We start from the raw sequence: 19509 nt of genomic DNA, 5'->3' as shown, positions 1-19509 counted from the left end.
CTTTAAAAATAAATAGATACATACATACATAAAATAAAATAAAAAATTAATTAATTAAAAAACAATAAATAGGGGCACCTGCGTGGTTCAATCGGTTAAGCGTCTGCCTTTGGCTCAGGCCATGATCTCAGGGTCCTGGGATCGAGCCCCGCATCGGGCTCCCTGCTCAGCGGGAAGCCTGCTTCTCCCTCTCCCACTCCCCCCACTTGTGCTCTCTCTCTCTCTGTCGAATAAATTTAAAAATATTTAAAAAATAAATAGATAAATGTGTTATTAATATAAATAAACATACATTTATAAATGAATAGAAATTAAAATAAAACACATTATGTCTATTGATATATTGTATTTATAAGCGTATATACAGGGAGGCTTTACCTGGGGTCCCCCAAACTAAAAATGTCCTGAAATTATTTTGTTATGTTGTCTTTGCCTTTATTATTATATTATGCACAAGAGCTAGCTTAATCAACAGTTTTCTGTCTTCACTTTGTGCATATGACCAGAAATAACACTTATTCTGTAACTTATTTCTGGAAGCATTTATGATCAGAATCTCAATTCATACATAAATTTTTATAATTAATGAATTATCACTATGCCTATTTATGTCTATAAATGTACACATCAACGTTATATGTATATCTCTACTTGCATTATATTTACACATCTGTACATGAGAGAGAGAAGACAGAATGTGTAAGTTCTAATTCAAGAGCTCATCTACTGACTTATAGCTTATTTTAAGTAAGTCTCATTTTTAAAATAAGTTTTTGTTCCTTTGAAAGTAACTTCCATTGCCAAAGTATTTCCTAAAGCTATACTAATGGCTTATTTATTCTTATAAGACCGAATTTATAAGACCATGATCTAGAGAAGCATTTGTGGAAAAGATGAAAGCATAAATGAGAATAGTTAACTACACACCTGCTGGGAATGGTGAACCACGAGACTAGAAGTAACCAAGACCAGTCCTCAACAGACACTTCGTTTCTGCCTTCTCTGTCCCACAAAGCATTTGCTGCCTTGTTAGGTTTTTACTTTATTCTTCCAGAATAACAAATTCAATGAGGTGCAACATGCTTGTATGTGAAATAAGAAAGCTTGTTTGAAATATTTTAGGAAAGGGAAATGCACAAAAATACTCCCTGCGCCTTTTTGATGCCCATTGGGTGTTCCCAAGAACACATGTGGCCCTCCACTTGAACAGAAATTCTCTCTTCCCCAGCTTGGTTTTTACTTGGGGACATTCTGCTCCCACCTCCCCACCAGGCACAGCACTAACTCCCCAGCACACACGGGCTCTTGGAAATGATTTGCGCTCTTGTCGTCAGTGCCTTAAGAGGAGGTCAACGTCATGCTGTCATCCTGGCCAGGGCTACCTGCCCTGAATTCATGTGGTTTCCCACCAACTCTGGATGGATCTCCTTCTCTGTTCACTCTGGCTGGTAAATAAAGTATCCCCAGTGAGTGGGTTATCTAGATCCCTACAATGTATTCTTTTAAGCAACACTTTTTCTTTTCATTTCGCTATTTTGGTAGAACTAGTTCTGAAAGCTTTGACACACCTCCCTGTGGAGTAAGCGAAGTCTCCTTGCCTTTTTCCTGGGGACTCAGGATGTGGCTGAAACACTGCCCCTGTACTTTGCCCTCTCTAGAAATGCCTGAACGTGTGGAGATCGGGTGGGTTTTTCATAACCGATGCCCCTTGTCCGGTTTTCACCATCTTGTGTCATTCCTCTGAATCAGGTATGTTTCTTGCAGCCTCTTCCTATTTTATTTTTATTCTGTGGTTTTCTCTACAGGCAGAGAATGGAGAGTTAACAAGAGAAACATGAACACCAAGTTGCCACTTTATTAGTCTTAACATTGAAGCAATAGTTTCACTAAATAAGTCTGAATTTCTCACCCAACAGAACCCGTGGTGGCCCTGAACAGCTCCTCCCCCATGAGTCAGGAGCCAAATTGCCACTGTGTTTGGATGGTCGTGGCACCTGCCAGTCTGATTCACTCAGAAGTGGAATCTTGGGTCTATCATGATACCCTGACATTTAAAAGAAAAAAAAAAGTCACGTGATGAATCAGGACACACGAATCTTTCATTTCAGGAGCAGGAGGTGATTCATTTGCAAGATGTGAGGGAGAAAAATTTGGAGACTTTCATCTTCCCAGCCACTGCTGATGGCTGAGAGGTCGCTTACTCAGGGGAACTGCTTCTCCCTCTGTGTCCCCACCCCCCGTCACGGGCCACCTCTCTGTAGAATGCACCCTAAGAGGGAGAGGCATGACCCAGTGTGGGAGGTTCTGTTCCATAGCTGAGAGAGACTCACTCCTACTCTCACCCTCTGAGTGGCTGGATCTTGGGAGCCACAATCAAGAAGGTCCTAGGGTCAAAGGGCCAAAGAGTTGCCCCGCCAACAGCCAGTGCTCTGCATGGGGGTCCACCAGGTAGGAGACTACAGGGGCGATGGGGGGGTGGCTAGACAGAGTGCTGGGGTGCAGTGTCCTTTGTCTGGCCACGAAGAGCCACCAGGCGGCAAATGAAAAGTGAAAAGGAAGTTTGGTCTCTTGCCCACAGTTCCTAACTTGGAAATGACCTTGATTTTGTCTTTGTCTGCCCCTCACAACTATTTATCTTGATCTGTAACGGAAGCAGGACTGATGTTGGCCAGGTCAGCAGCTTCTGCCCGTGTCTGAATATAAGAGTCACCTGGAAGTGCTTTTCAAAATCTGCTGTCTCTTGAACTCCAGTTCAGAAGGTCTGGGGTGAAGCCGGGCGTGGGTGTTTGGTCTCCAAGTCGCACAGATGAATCCGACATGGAGGCTTCAAACCACCACTCTGGAACCCAGGGAGGGGTCAGCACAGTCTCCGCAGGGCAGAAGGTCAGCCCTCACATTTCTAGGAGGTCGGTATGGATGTAAAGGGGGGTCTCCCTGGGGGGCTCTTGCCCCCAAAAACGGGATTACAAACTCCTCTGACTTTGCTCCAGACCCAGCCAGCCACCAGATCCGGCTCTTTCGGCCTCTCCTGGGGTGTCTGTGGACAGGCTGGTGCACGTCTGTGCAGGTCACCAAGAAGGCAAAGTGCATTCTAAGCTGATTGATTGGGTCCCTCCTGGTACCGCGAAGCCTTTGCCCCATGCCAGCCCGGATACCCGGAAGATGGCAAGATGGCAGGCACACGCCTTGTGTTTCTGAAAGCTTTCTGTCTGAGAGTGTTAATGCATATTTACACATATACTTAAAATATTAATATTTAAAATGTAATTAAAAGATTTAAAACCATTTTAATACTAAAGGGAGACAAACGATAATGCCTGAGTCATTCAAGTTCTTAAGACAATGGTTGGTCAGTGTAATTCATTAACATTGTGTTGTTTGAGTCTTGGGGAGACCCGGTGGGGCTCTGGTATAAAGAGGGCTGGGGGCCCACACTCAGCACTCGAGCTGGAGATGCTGGGGGGCCCATGCTGATGGTGAAGAGCAGATGGCCAGCAGGGCCCCCTGTGCTATCTGGGTGTGAGGCCCCGGGGAGAAGCAGCCCCTGGGAGACAGGGAGCGTCCCAGGGCTGTTCCCACAGTAGGTTCTCATCTAGGACCGCACTAGTTGACCTCCTCACGACTGACGCGTGGGGCCAGATACCGCTCTCCCATGCTCTGAGAAATGTGCAGCAGCATCCCTGGCCTCCCCCCACTCGAAGCCAGGAGCGGCCCCCTCCCCAGTGGTAACAACTGAAAATGTACCCAGACATTGCCAATCGTCCATGGGTGGCACAGTTACCCCCGGGGCAGAACCACAGAAGCCTCCATCCCCCGTCTGACCAGCTGCGAAGGTAAGAGGTTGGAGGGTTTCCCTGTTCTCTATCAGCAGTCGGAGCAAAACCAGCCGTACCCCCACAAGGTTTCTGATCCCTACCCTGACAGGAAAATAGGTGTCATTTGCCCGTTTTGTTGATGTGAAGGATAGACGAACATTTGTCTCATGTTGGCTCTCTTATAATCTTCCGACCTGGAAGTAGTAAATTCACTCAAGCTTTATGCTGACTCTCAAGAACAGGAGGGTTTCAGTGGCCCATCTCAAGGCAACCATGGGCCTGAGAGCAAGAATTCATTCCATGTACATCTCCAAGCGATGCTAAGTGGACATAACAGCATTTATTTATGTACTATTGTCTCATAGAGGGTCCGATGCTCAAAGGACACCTGACCCAGATGCCGTCGTCAGGGAAGACAGAGAACACCGGGCCCTGCTGCACCTGTTCTGTCCCAGCCCGGGGCCCACACCCTCCACTCGGTCACTCTCCCTGCACTCCGTGACTCTACTCCCCACTTTGCCAGGTTCCCAATTCCAGGGGCGAGGGGCTGTTTTCTTGGCAGCATAAAGGACTTTTGGAAGTCAATAAGGAAAACAATTTACTAGGAAAAAGAGAACACAAGATGGGAACTTAGAGTTCACAGGAATAAAATATTTTGAAAAGTCAACAATTATCTAAATAAGAGGCTCAACTTCACTCACAATCAGTGAATAATGTAAATCACAATAACATCTAGTCACCCATTTTATGTTTGAGAAAAAAAAGGAATAAAAAGTTGTAAACCCCCATGGTCAACCAGAGCATATAAAAAAAACGGGCCCTTTCCTGCAGGGCTGCTGGCTGGGGGATTTGACACAATGTTTCCTGGGGGAGAATTTGGTAGCAATTTAACTCCACCTACTTGCTGGAAGTGTAATTCTGTTAGAAAATTGGCCTGAAGTCATACAAAAAAACAGTTATTTCCCGAACTATTTTAATTTGATCCTCTAGATTTCTTTCTTTTACCTTTAAAATGAGTATAATTAAAGGCAAATCAAACCAACTACATAGCAAAGAGGATGGATGGCCCATTGATGGATGACAACAGCCTGACGCCTGTAGTTCCCAAAGTGGTTCCTCACGGAACACCGACTCTACAGGTAAAGGGGGTGTCCTGCCCTGCAGGATCGACGGGGAGGGGGGCGGCTGGTGCGTTGTGCCAGGGGCCTGCAGCCCAGAGAGGGTGGGCCCCCTACACCTTGTGTAAAAGGGTTGCATCCCTTGCACAAAGGATACACATTCCTTGACTACTCCCAGCAAATGCCCAAATGCACACTGGCTCACGGCCTTGAGGAAAGATTGCTCCAGAGTTTTGTGTTACCCATTGGAAGGATGCAATAAGTTAGTAACAGGAAAGGGTTATCACTGCTCATCTCTGCAGGGGGCAGAAGAAACGGCCTGGCAACTGAACCCCCATTTAGTGAAGCAAATGCCTGCCGAGGGTCAGAGTCCCCACCCTGGGTCCCACTAATCTGACCCTACCTCTGTGCTGCGTGTACTCAGAGCTCTCTGTTCCCTCATAGCTCGCTGTTCCTCATCACGGTAGCGCTGTGCTTCTATAACGTATCTAATTGCTGTTTTCTAGAGAGGGGTGGAGCCGACTGCCAGCCAACCGGAGGCCCCGGTGCTTCTGCTCTTCTATGTTAAAATTAACTTTAAATTACATGTTGATTCCAGTCCTATGAAATTTAGCAAACAGTGCATTGCGTTTAAATAAATTATAATAATCAAGCTCCAGTGTTTGAATTAAAGCTTTTTATTGCATGATTTGACTGAATACTGTAAAAACCTCATTAATTTGTATGCCACTAATTTGTAATTTGTGATAAAGCATGGTGGGGGGAGGGAGAACCCAGACCCAAGTTCCTCTTTACGCTGCAAATCTCTTTCATGAAAGTGCAAATCAGCACTGTAAACAAGGGTGCAGGGGGTCTGATTTGAAATACTTAAGAAAATAAACTTTTCAAATACCTTTTAGAAGCATCATTTACATGCATACAATTTATATGCTAATTACAAATCATTCCGGTCTATTCACTAAAGTAATTCCCTTGAGAACCTCAGCTGGGCTTTTTCTTTCTCTTTCTTTCTCTATTTTGCTTTGTTTTTGTTTTTGTTTTGGCCTCAGTTAAGTTACTGTTACACTTGAAACTTGCAAAATGTGTGTCCCCAACAGGTTCTATAATTTAAATGGACTTTGTCTAATTAATTTAAATTAGTAAAGTTTCACTGCAGTTTTTGTCACTTTTACTTTCTCTTTTGTATTCCAATGTGATTCTAAAATGCTTCGAAGGTGGTTCTTCCTAAAGCAGAATTCTTAAAAGGGGTAGTGGGACTCGCTTAAACAAGCTGGCGGGGTAGAGGGTCTCAGATTCCAGGACTCTAGTCATCGTTCTAGGACTGGAAGTAGATTCTCTGAGAATGCTTTGCATGTAGTGGGGTGCGTGTCTGTGTGTGTGTGTGTGTGTGTGTGTGTGTGTGTGTGTGTGTTGGGGGACAGATGCTGCTGGTCCTAAGAAAGTGCTCAGGAGAGAGTGACCCCCATTTCTAAACGGAGGAGGCCCAATAAACTCGGGAAATATTAAACTTGATAAATACAATCTGTATTTTATACAAGTAACAAACTCGTCCTCCTGGTGCTCATTTCATACTCTCAAATCATTTACCTTTCTGAGATCCCGAACTATGAGGGTCCCTGTGCCAGGAAAATGGAATCAAATATTTAAGTCATAACTGCACAAACAAATAGATTTTCCGAGGAGAGACGGAAGAAAAGGGATGCAGGTCTGCACCGACTGTCCCACCGCCCCGCCGGCAAACCGACTGTCACAGGCCCTTGCGTTCCTTCTGTGGGCTGGAGAGGGGGCCGAGGGAGCAGGGCGGCATGCCCTGCCGACGGGCTCGCTGTGCTGTGGAGACACAGCCTGGGTGCCAAGTCAACTGAGAAGCTTGTCTTTTCTCAATTTATTTACTTTACTAATTGGGTTACAAAATAAAATTAAGATCAACAACAAATACCCTCTTTCAAGCCATGTAAACTACATATTGCATCTCTCCAGGTGTGAGTTGAGGTGGTGATATAATTAGCTCACTGGAGGAAGGCTGGGGTTCAGAGAATCTAGCACATACCTTGGAATTCCGGTCTTACACAACATAATTATTCTTATGCGAAATATAATTAATGAAGAAAATGCCTCAGATGTGTGGGCTAGGAAGGCAAATATAGCCATCCTTTATTGTGCCTTCAAGGTTAGAATTATTATAGCACTTATAATTTTATTATAATTACCCATAATGAGACTCCACACATGTGATGTAGTCGACATGCTTCTGACAATGGAAGTTTGCAGAATGCCTCATTAAGTATTTTAGTGCATCTTTATGTGGCTTTCGCGCCGCCTCCCAGTTTTGGTGGCAACACAGCCCATGTAAAGGCATATGTACATATTTTAATAAAAAATACTACCATTAAAGATCATAAAATGATTACAATGAATAGATATTAAGATGTCACAGCTGTCTAAGCCATTCCTTTTATGTACTCCCATGCCGAATTGTTTTATGACCTATCATAAGCCTATTAAACTACTGGTAATAAAGGATTGTAATTAGTGATAAAACCTTGTTGCTTAGTGAGCCAAGACAGTCATCCTTACTTTGAATTTTATTGAAAGTAATCAAGAGGGAACCTTCAGCAATGTCAAATACCAGTTGAGAGCAAGGTTGTACTTTTACTAGTGACTGGTAACACTTAACCTTTCCTGGGGTTTCTCCTTCTTCAATTTGCTGGGTGAGGGGTTTTGTGGTGGTGTTTTGGTTTTTGGTTTTTGGTTTGCGTGTGTGTGTGTTTGGTTTGCCTTTTGTCTTGTGTTACTTTGTTTGTAAACCTGAGATACATGAGGGAACATTCCAAGCCCAGATGAGCTAGCGAAGGCCCCCACGTGACCCACAGCACACCCTGTGGGCGCTGGCTCTTGGGGCCCTGCGTGTGGGGCGCACGGGACGCAGCCCGGCATTGGCTCCGCTCCCTGCAGCCTGGGACGCTGCAAAGAAGACATCCATTCTCAGAACGGAGCTGCACAGGGGCTGCGGAGGGGCAGCTAGTCTTAGAAGCCCTGCAAAGAACTGAACAAAACATGTGACTTTTGCGGCTATCAAATCAAATTAACGTTCTTCCTAGTCATCCTTGGTCGGGTGTGAACATCGCTTCCAGAGGCACGAAAGCCCCCCCGCTAATCCGCAGGGCAGGGCCCAGGCCTCTGCACCTTTGTGGGTCCGCCTCCCAGAATACTCGGCCCGCGCCGCCACACTCAGAGGGCTGCTTCTTGCTCTGCTCTTGTGAAAGTTGACTTTTCCAGCTCCCATAAGGTACAGTTCCCATATCTTAACTTCAAAATTCTGGGTCGAGCAGTTTATCAGAGCATAAGAGCATGGAGACGCAAGTCCCAGGGCCCAGGCAGGCAAAGGACAGCATTTACCCCAGGCTTGGAGCTCCAGGTCCTCAAAGGGCAGCCTCTGACCTCAACAAAAGCAGCTCTGAGAGCCTTTTCCCTAACTGCTTTGGTAAACTGGAGACCCTGGGTTTAAGTGGGAACAATGGCCCAGGCCTGCATTGTGCACCTCAGGAACTGGAGAACATATCAAAGAGTGAAGACCAGGTGGAGGGTCCCCTGGTCTCTGTGTGCCAACCGGACTTTGCAGCCCACTGTGCTAGGCTTTCTCAGCACTGAACTGAGCAATAGGGGAACTATAGTAACGGATAATCGGCTTCAGGTCAATGGAAACTATGTATCTTGGTGGGTAACAAAGCAGGGCTTAAAAAAAAAAAAATCCTAAAACCCGCTAGAGGACCTTGGGTGGGGGGAGGAGAGACTGCCAGCAGGGGCTGCCTGAACTCCACAGGGGGGCTGAGCAACCTGGCCCCCTTCTCACCTCCACATTTCTCTGGGGAGGGGCCTTATGCACAGAAGCCAGGAGCCAGGGATGCAAGCCTATGGAGTGGGTTTAAAACACAGATGCTCAGTAATTAATCTGACATTAAATAGGATAAGTAGAATTAAATGCAAAGAACTGGTTGAATCTCCTGGCGGACAAGAGCATCTAAGTGCAAGTGCATCCTGATGTTAGACCTGGAGAGGGCTGGACCCAGGGCAGAGCTGAGCCCTTTCTGTCCTGGCTGTCCTCTGGACTCTCATCACCGCTTCTCACAAATACAAGCTGTGCTTTCTCGCTTTGCACTGTGCCGGAGGGCGGGTGTGTGAGTGTGAGTGCAGTCTCAGGGCAATTGTAAGGTAGACCAAGAACGTACTCATGCTCCCCTAAATACCAGTGTGGTCAAATGTCCCCTCACTGGACATCTGTGGGAGAATTAGGGCCGCAGGAGGCCGCTGGCTTTTGCTAGGGAGTCAGAGAGACTGCTCATCTATTTTATTTATCTTAAATGTATCCAGAGTTGTAGGGCTAAATATGAAAGCTGTAGCAGTTGGTCAGGTTTTAAGCTACTGGAACAAAGTTAAGCTCCTTCGTCGGCTGGCCGAGATACCCGCCATAAGCTGACAAGTAATTAAACCGCCCTATCTATAACAACTGTCATCTCTTACTTCTGTGCAACTTGGATGTAAACCAAAGGCAAGAAAGCCAAGAAAGGAAAAAAAAAAAAAAAAAAAAAAAGACTAGAGAAGAAGAGAAGCATGGTTGTCCAGGGCCACTGCTGGGCCGTCTTGCTAAACAGTTTAGCGGACCTGGGCGTTTAGAGTCTTGTAGCCCAGATCAAAAGGGTCAGTGCTCCCTTTACCAATTAACAGCAGGGAGAAGCGCATCAAATAAGGTGTAAATTTGAGCTCTGCAGTTTTGAGGAAGCCAAGCGTGAAATGCATTCTAATACTGCGGAGTGGCCGGCTTCGACTGCCTTGCTGCTGCCCCTGCTACATTTCCCAGAAGCTGGGGACCCATGGGCTGGAGTGCAGCACCCCGCCCACACCAGCCTGACCGGCTGGGACCCTCCCCCAGAGACTCCTGGGGCTGATCCTTCACTGCTTTGGTCTAAACAAAACCTCCTCTTCTTCCTCCTCTCCCCAGGCTCTCTCCCCACCCAGACACAAGGTCCATACTCCGGAGAGGTCTCTGTACATGTGGGGATATTTTGTATCTCCGGGTATCCGAGCAGGGCTTGGGGCTCTCGAGGGTTCTAAGTGACGGGGAAACAATAAGCAGAGTGGTGACCGGCCCACCTTTCTGGGTGCGGGGCTGAAATTAATAGACCACTCTGCCAATCAGCAGTCCGAACTTCATTTTGTGCACAGACCTCGTTTGCTTGATGCATTTGAAAATAATGTTCCGGGGACCAGTACCACTGAATTGAAATGGCTCCATGCTTTCCAAGATAAGCAGGCGGTTAGTGCCTCTGCATTTCAGCCTTGTGATGAGAGAAGTAGCTTTGCTCAAGAGCCTGGCTTTCAGGGGGAGAGGACTCAGGGGGTAGGTTCCATTCACAAACACACAATGACACTCTTCATCCTTACTTGCCTGATGCTAGACGCCACTGCATGGCACCTTTAGGGGGGAAATAAAAGCATCATGCAGCATTTCAAAATTCAGACATTCCTGTTTGCAGGAGGACTTGAGATTTCTAAGGGAAAATGTTAAACATTTAAGATGGTCTATTGACCCTCCCTCAAGACCTTTGTAAACCAGCCCCTGCCCCCCCAAACATGGAGGAATGAGCAGCATACTTGTTAGGGCTCTAATTGCAAAGATGTCTGATATTTTCCTTTTAAAACCCCTTAATACTTTCATAGTTTTTCTGTTCAAATGGCCTGTAAGCTTTGTTAATTTACAAGTCGTCAAACTTGGAATTACTTGCCAGTCTTGGAAACACAGACCCAATCCAAAGCCCATCCACACATTCTGTTTGTTTTTCTCCTAATGAAAAGTGTGACAAGCAAATAATTAAACTGAAAAAGTGAGCATAAATTAGAGTCTGCAGCTACAGAGCAGGTCGCCTTTTGAAGACTGGCTTTTAAAAGATGTGCTTCGGGAGAGCGCTCACTCGGTCATTTAAATTATCTGGCTTAAACTGCATGTGGTTCTTCTGTAAGATGGTTTATCCCATTTCATCAAATAGAATGTTTGATGTGCCTTGGCATAACAAATTATCTGTGTTGGATTTATTTCAGTGAATTCCCCTTCTCCTTCTGGTTTCAAGAGAGTAAGCCCTGGGTTTCTAAATATTATGAAAACAACCAGATCTGAGAGACATTATATCCACAACAAAGGAAAACGAGTGACCAGCCCAGTTACATTGTCTTTTGAACAACAAGTCAATGCAGACAGAAGTAAATGACAGTTAATTACAAATTACATTCTGGTTGGGGCTGAGCAGGCCTCTTGCCTTGAATAATGATCGGGCCCTCAGGCACTCACCTGCCTGCGAGCGACCAGGAGACACAGGCTGGGTCCTATACAAGTTTCAAAACAAGCTGCTAAACACAAAAGCTTATTGGATTACAGAGATTTAGGAAAAGCATTCAGATCTCTCGCGGCAACTGCAGGACGAGGGCGGGCAGAGGGGTTTCTGGGGGAGGGATGGCCACTCACTGTTCGTTTGGGAATGCCGGCCCCAGTTTCCATGGAAGGCGATCGCCCCTTGTTTGCGGAGGCTGGAGAAACTGTCCCACTGCAGGGAAGCCGGGTGGTGCAGGGGACGCCTTAAAACTCAGCCAACTAGACGGGAGAGTAGTATACATTGCCAAGGATATTTCAGGCTCCGAATCAAAGGAATCCAGGAATGCACTTGAGTGTGTATTTTTTTTTAACCCGAAGAAAATTTTCATGACCCATCGGCAGATACTTTGATTTACTAATGATTTATTTTACTTTAAACACTAAATGAATTTATTGCATTTTAAGTCAAATTTTAAGTTACGACATTTGCAAAAAATAACACGATGTTGAAAATAATGAATGTCGGGCGTTCCTGCCTTGAAAAGACCTTGGCTTTTGTAATTCACTAAACTAATTTCTATTCATTTAGTTGAGCTAAATGCTTATTGTTAAAGACAAAAGCCCCAACAGTTTGACATTGAGCTCATTATGTATGTTAGGAACGCGGTGCCGTCCAAGGCCACACCGTGAGCAGTAAAGGCAGAGACTGGGGGTTGGGGGAGGGGAGGCTCCAGGGATTAAAATGCAGACCACACCGTCCTCCTCAATAACTTTCCATTTAGGCCTGATTAAAACTTCAAACCAAAGCTCAAGGGCCACATCGCCAGGATGATTTTTTGTTGTTGTCATCAAACAAATGACGTGGGCCCGTTTCACTCAAGAGATGGTTTGACAGCCAGGACCTCACTCCCAGCTCAGTCTCAAAATTGTGCACAGTTTTAAAGAAAGTAAACACATGCAGAAAAGGATCTCTTGTGGAAGCACGGAGAGGTCTATTAGGTAAATACACCTCACATTCCTCAACAGCATCAACAAAGTGTGCTAATACACCTCTTGTGTGGTGGGAGGGATTTCCGCCCCTGGAAGAGGTCTCCAGGGGGTTCTTACGGGGCGCACACTGCTCACTCCACGGAGCTCTCAACCCTCAGAGGCCCCTGCCACGCAAGCCACCAGAAAAGGGATCAGGAACCGGCATTTCACTCCACCTCCTCAGGAAGAGAACAGGCAGTCCTCATTACACTCCCCCTTTGGAGAAAAAAAATGGTCCTGTTTTGTACCTGAGACAAATGGTTTGCTTGTGAGCTTCTGCAAGATAAAAGTTAGATTAGGTCCTGCTGAGATACTTTAAATGTTCTTTTCCCCCTGCTCAAAGAGAAGACAGGCTACTCACGAGCCAGAACACGAGGCGCCGCCCCAGGAGTCTGTCCAGAATGGGTGTGCGGGAGTATATTTAAGATTCTATGAAAATCTCAAAAAAGGTTCCACTCTCCATGTCTCACTCTCGTGCTACAAAATGTGAAAGCTACTTTTAGAGAGGTGGGCATTTCCCACGAAAATGGACAGAGGGTATACTTCCAATCCGAGGGAGTAGAATTAGTTTATCTAGAGGGATCCTTTCAGTCTATCCAAGGAAGACATCTTCTCAAGGCCCCTGGAAAAGACACCTGTAAGAGCTTTTCCCCTAAAATCAGGGAGAAAAATAGCTGCCTTCTCCGCCTGGAGGAGAGCAGTTCTCTTATCGGCGGCAGAGTGACGCTGAATGTACTGAGAGTGACATGGGCAATCCATCTTGTCATCAGCACAGTGAGGGGCCAGAGGCACCTCCACCTTCGGGACACAGCCTAGAGGCAGGGACACTTAACCCCTGCGAGCCCGCGTCCCTGCTGCGCCGAGCCTGAGGTGCCTGCAGAATGACAGCAAATCTATACGACCCACAATCTCCCATCGTGACAAGCGCAGACCAGGCCGCCTTATAACACTATTAAACTGTATCATGACGGGAGTGTAAGACAAGGCCTTTATTATGTGCTTTGTTGAGCCATTTAGAAGGTCTTTGGCAAGACTGTGGCTGCTTGCAAAGGCCAGGGAAGGTAGGGCAGTGGACGCCGTCTTGCACCTGGTCAGGGCAGTTCTGGGGGGGTGGGGGGTGGGAGTGGCTGCCCACGAGAGAACTCAGATCTTGAAACCAGCACCTGACTTCCAGGATGACTGCTCTCCGAAAGTCTGCAGGGCACACAAGCTAAGTATTCATTTAGTGAACGCATGTAAATGCTATTGTGACCTAAGTAAATGTTGACCAATTTTGTAAGCTTTCTTTTTTTTTTTTAATTTTAATCCATAACAGATAATGATAAGACACCAGGGCTGGGAGGTTCTCTCGGATTTCACGTAGCATTTTGTCGTGTCATCTAGACAAACCGAGATCATGGAAGTGACAGATGTGATAACGTGTGTGTGAATGACATTTTGGGATGTTATTTTGAACTTCTAAGATTGCGAGTGCCCAGTTGTGATCCCCACTGACACACACAAGTGTGATATTTCTCTGGCCACCGTGTTTTACATATAATATTTGCAATATGAAGTAAGCAAGTTTCCCTTGTAACTTTTTCTAGATTTTTTTTCTTAATTTCCCTTTTGTTAAACCATAACAAGCTTTTCTTGGGTTAAAAAGAGAGAAAAAAAATCTAGTTGAATAGTAATATGGTCATTTCATGTATATGCAGGAAAAAGATCTTTTCACACCTTGATGAAATTAGCATATATTTAAATACTAATGAATTACCAGTGACTGGTTAAGAATACCAAGAACTACCTGCACACTCACTTATGTGTCCCTGGGAGACATCGGATTCTGGAGACATTTGAGGTGGTCGAGGCATGATTTTATTTCACAAGATGCTAATACTCAGTCCAAACATGGGAAGATGGCGGGAAGACTGAAGTCTTCCTCGAAAGAAAGTTGTCTCAAAAATGGAAAAACCAGGCCCAAATGAAAATAAAAACTGTTCTGGGCTTGAGTTGGCTTCCCATGTCGCTTGGCTGCCCAGTGGGCCCGTGCAAACTTGTTTCCACCAGCATTTTGTTGACCGTGGACCTGTCCAATGCAGAACTGGATTAATGAATTCTTTGCATGAATACCTCATAGCATGGGAAATTAAAGTTTAATTTAAGGACACACTTGAAGGAAGTTTTTAAATGTTTCGTTATCCTGGAAATAATTGTGTGTGTCTCAGGTCGATGTGGCGTATCTGTTGATCACTCAGCGGTTTGCTCTAATACCTCCACCCTAAGTCTCCACTGCAGGCTGAGCTGGTGGCCAGGCCTGGCCGGTCATGCGGCCTGTGCACACCCATCCTCCCGGCTCTTAGTGACAGAAGCTCAGTACACCCCCAAAGTCCCAACATCGTCTTCCAAATAGACAGATCTTTTCATTTTAACACACTCCTGAGCTTCAGTTCGGGCCATGCAACATGCATGCTCCTATGGCAGATGCTTCCCTGAATAACTGGGTGTGGATGAACTTCTTTCTTTGTGTCCCCTTCCCATCCAGTCCTTCTACACAAACCATCGGCTGAGCCCACTCTCCGAGGGGCGTGTGAACATACAATGTGGAACTCTTAACTGTGTTGGGTGAAATGGGTTATTGTTGGCTGTGTCTTAGGACAAAAGGCCAGAGCAAAAAGGCTCAAAGAAATCAAAGTTGGGACCCATAGAAGAGAAATTTTTTTTTGTTGGGTTTGACTCAACCCAACTCAAACACTATCCCTATGTTGAAAGTCAGGATTAATTTTAAAATGTATGTATATTCAGTTAAGTGATCCACACAAGACGCTTACCAAACACGATGAGTAAAATTCATTGTAAAAGGCAAAACTTTGACCATAGACACATGGGATTGTAACTGAGTGAGACTCATTGGTTTGGGACAAAAATTGGACATGGTATCAATGTTTTAACATAATCCCCGCCTTTATCTCAACATTGGGCTTCTCACAGTTTTATTAAAGAATAGTTGGAGCTCCAGCCTTGGAGAGCAGGTGGCAGGCCTGAGAAGTTAGGAGCAGACCCCACATTTCCTAGGTGAAGAAAGTTTGCCCCAAAGGGGGACCTGTCTTGTATGGTTGTTTTAGGCAAATCATCGGGTGGTGAACACAAGGATCCTTGGGCTGCGGTTCTCACAGGGTCGCTCAGCACTGAGTCCGTCCTCTCCTTTGTGCTGTATCCAAAGAGTCTGGGATTGTTTTAGCGTGTCTGTTTATGGGCCTAGAGCAGATTGGCAGACTTCTGCTGTGAAGGGCCAGAGAGCCAATCTTTTCAGCTTTGGGGACTACACGTGGTCTTGGAGCAGTGTGAGAACATCTGTGGGCAATATGTAAACTGGTGAGCATGGCTGTGTTCCAATAAAACTTTATTTACAAAAACAGGTGGGGGGGTCTCATTTGGCCCACAGGCCATAGTTTCTGAATCCCTGGGTCTCATGGGAAACCTCAGCCTCTAGGACCAGCCCAGAATTCTTTTTTTTACAAGCAACACAAACACTAATTCTGAGCTTCTCTTTTCATAGTTAGCTCTTTATTTTGAGCCTTAACTCAGTCTGTTGCAGAACATATTTTATTGCTCAACAGATTATCCCTGGCAATATACATTTCTTTATAGTTTTAATCCAAAAACTGCAGTAGGCAAAGCTTTGTCTCGCTTATTGTAGACACTGTGTTTTCCAGGACTGCTGTCCCTCAGGATGCTACTAATCCAAGAAGTGGAGTCAAGATGTGTGTGGGGGGGTGGAGAGGGGAGAGGGAGAAAAAGAGAGAACGTCATGGTGGTGCTACATGCTAAATAAGAGGGATGGACAGCCTCAGTTCAGATGAAGAAATGCCCCTAAGACACAGGGAGTCAAGGGTTAATAACAAGAGTTATAATTGTAACACTAATGGTAACAACACAAATAACAGTATGTACCTCCATCTACTGAACACGCGCTGTGCGTCAGGCATTGTGCTCTACATTGTCTATGCATCCCGTCATTTAAAGTTCACACTTAAAGTAGGGCTTGGCTGGACTCTGCCCTTGAGGATTTGCGTTAACTCATGGCCAGGGAGGGCTTACCACGGAGCAGCTGAAACATTCTGGCTAGTGGAGAGAAGAGACAACACTGAGACAGAGACATGCATGTTGTTTGGGCACGCAGGAAAGGAGGACAGATGTGGGGACAGAGGGAGAGGGTGTGGCCCAGGTGTGGGGACCCCCACGGGCATGCAAGTACTGCCTGTCACCTGGTGGGAGCCATCACAGGCATGGGAACCCGCCCGCGGCCAGCAAGGTTCTGAAGGCCCCTGGAGCACTTACAGATTCAAGCCGGGTCCTGCCAGAACGGGGGTTATGCCCAGGAGTGCTGGGGGGCAGCAAGGAGTGGGTGAGAAGGAGTGGACAGGATAGAGCTTAGCAGGACTCCTCTAGGAACCTGCACTGAACACATCTAGTGACCCCGCTTGGCCAGCAGGGGCCCGAGGGAAGCTCTGTCGCTGTATCGACTCCTATAGATCTTGTCAACGCACTTACGTGAAAACGCTGGTTTTGATCTCCAAAGTTGGAGGTATCTTGTCTGATAGAATGCATCGGAGTGCTTAGAAAAATACTGAGAAAGTTCTACAAGAGCACAGTGAGGTGGGCCGTCCATGCATGCCTCCACTGGGGACCCGCAGGGAATAGGTGCTTGCAGGAAGACATTTCCCTGGACCAGTGTGTGGGGCCAGCAGCGCGCTGGTCCCAGGGCAGGGCTGCATTTCTCTGCCAGCTGATCTTGAAAAAAGTACTTGGCTTTTGTGGTCCGTGATCCTCTTCTCTAAACTAATATGGTCGGGCAAGAGGCATTCTGGTGCTCCTTGGAGCTTCTATGTGCAATGAATTGAAAACTCTTCCAACTACGGAAAATGTCAAAGAGATAAGCACCGAGGATCATCACAGGAGCAGGAAAGCAATGCAGGCTCAGATAATGTCCGGGTTGACTGTGTTCTGAATCTCTGACATCTGGTCACTCATTCAGAGCATAAACTGTTGAGGTACAGAAAGGTAGTCTACCAAAAAAAACCCAAAACAAAACAAAACAAAAACCTGAGTAGATATAAAATAAGAGGATTCTATCCACTCAAGTTACCTGATTAGTGTGTGACTGGGGAAGGGCAGGGAAGGGGTCTCTCTGCAGCCAAGTGATGGGGCGGATGCCTGAGTTTGGGAGAAGAGCCTTTTGACCAGTGCAAAGGTCTTGGGGCAGGAATGAGCTGAGCGCAGACTCTTGGAGATCAGCGAAGAGGCCAGTGAGGCTGGGACAGAAGGAGATGTTGCGGGGGAGATCAGGACGCATCCCAAGGGCCTTGCCGGCCGCAGGGAGAATTTGAGCAGCTGCAGAGGACTTCCAGGAGAAGGGGAGAGACTCGATATGGTGGGTGTTTTCAGAGCATCCCCCGTCCGCTGTGGTGTGGATCAGTCGTGGGTGTGGGAGCAGCCGTGAGGAGCTGGAGGTGGAGTGGAGCTAAGGGCTTCAGCAGAGCTCGGGCATGACTTGGGTTCTGGAGACCTTCTGAAGTGGGCCTCCCTGGAGTGGATGGGAGGGGGTGAGGAGACAGAGGGGTGGGTGGGGAGTTAAGGCCGACTCCTAAGCTTGGGGCCTAAATGGACCCTTTGGGATGCAGCTGAGTACTTCTGCCAGGGACTCCAAGGGAACAAATTCTACAAATTAATCAAAATGATAATTGGCACAGGGGATCTAGGCCAGTCTCCGAGGAGAGACAGCTTCTCTGTTTCTATTGGAAGGGAAAGACATGCGTGTCTTCCCAGAGGCCAGAGGGAGGAGGGCAGCTTCTGCAGAGCGAAAATAAACAGCAAGACGACAGAATCAGCCTCCTGCCGTCCCCTCTGCCCTCCCAGAATGGCGTGGCATTCCCGCATGTCTCTGGCCAGGGGGAGGACAGGCAGTTACACTTGGGAGCCCCTGTAGCACAATGGAAGGGTGAACTGGGGTGGGAGCCGTTCCTTCACACCTGCTTTACGGATCAGAGCCTGGAAATTCTTGTACATCAGTTGTACCTGATTCCAAAGACACCCACTCCACTAACTGTCGTGTCCCTAGAATTTGTCCAGTAGCACAGGGCGGGAAGCAGACGTCCAGGGCCCTGTCCAGCAAGACAAACCTTCAAGAACATCGCACACCATTAGCACCTGTGAGAAACTTAACAACGTCAACGCCCACCCAGACTCCCAGATCGCTCTGAGCCACGGGAGGTTTAGCCTCCCGTGTAACTGCGGTACCAAGACGGGCCGGGTGGCAGAATCCTGAAGAGCGTCCAAGTGCTGCCTCCTGCCAGATGGAACGTTCTACTGCTGCGCAGACCTACAGGAGCCTCGGCAATGCCAATGGCCCCCCAGAGCACTTCTGCTTAACCTAGGAACTTTCAAAGCTAAATGCTGAAGGTTCTCTGCTGCACAGAGGGCCCAGGGATGCCGACGGCATCCTGCCTGAGTTGTTAACTCCCCTGGGCCCTGGCTGATTTCATGGAAAGAGATCCAGTGTTGGTTCAGAGATGGGGAGCGGGCGGGATGGAGGCAGCTGGAGAAAAGAAACTGTAGTTTGAAGACTATGCTTGGCATCAGAGTTTCGTGGCCTGGCGACCTCGGTCTGAGGAGCTCTACCCTGAAAATAAGTAGGTCTTAACTGCACAAACCAAGCCTGTGATAGTCGGACGGGCTGCTGGGTGCAGGTGTCGCAGGCCCTCCTGGGACAGGCGAGGCCGTGGACGAGACACTTTCTGGGCAGCGCTTCCAGGTGCCTCTGTCGCTCTGGATGGTTGTGAGCTGTGCACAGGTGTTTTGTGCAGCGAGCTCGGTGGCTTTATCAGACGCCGGCTCTAAGAATTGGGGCTGAGCCTTCAGGACCACAACAGTGCTGGCCAAAGATTGATGTAAATAGTCGGGGTGTTTGCGGTATTTTTGTTGGTGTTTAGACAGCTATTTTCACATTAAGGTGACGTGCACAATTGTTTAAATGAGCTGCTGATTCATCATTCAAAAAGTAGTTCTTCACAGGGGCACATTTAGGTGATAAAAATCAATGACAAGGCTGGTAAATTGCCTGGGAGGGTTCAGGACAGATTCAAGATAAAGGAGGGAGAGATTAAGTCAAGACAGCATCTAATACTTTTGCCAAACACTCCGG

The 19509-nt window shown here is 46.9% G+C and overlaps 1 long non-coding RNA gene across 1 annotated transcript; it reads right to left on the bottom strand.

The window, feature by feature from the left end:
- Positions 1 to 1835: 1835 nt before the first annotated feature.
- Positions 1836 to 11540, bottom strand: LOC118528658 (uncharacterized). Its single transcript, XR_004913765.2, has 2 exons — positions 11451 to 11540; positions 1836 to 2044 (listed from the first exon to the last, which is right to left on the bottom strand). It is a non-coding gene; the product is annotated as an uncharacterized LOC118528658 (long non-coding RNA).
- Positions 11541 to 19509: the final 7969 nt, after the last annotated feature.

Source organism: Halichoerus grypus, chromosome 2 (assembly GCF_964656455.1).
Source record: "Halichoerus grypus chromosome 2, mHalGry1.hap1.1, whole genome shotgun sequence".
NCBI lineage: Eukaryota > Metazoa > Chordata > Mammalia > Carnivora > Phocidae > Halichoerus > Halichoerus grypus.
The sequence above is the reverse complement of the archived record's forward strand: the minus strand, read 5'-3'. Positions and strand labels throughout refer to the sequence as shown.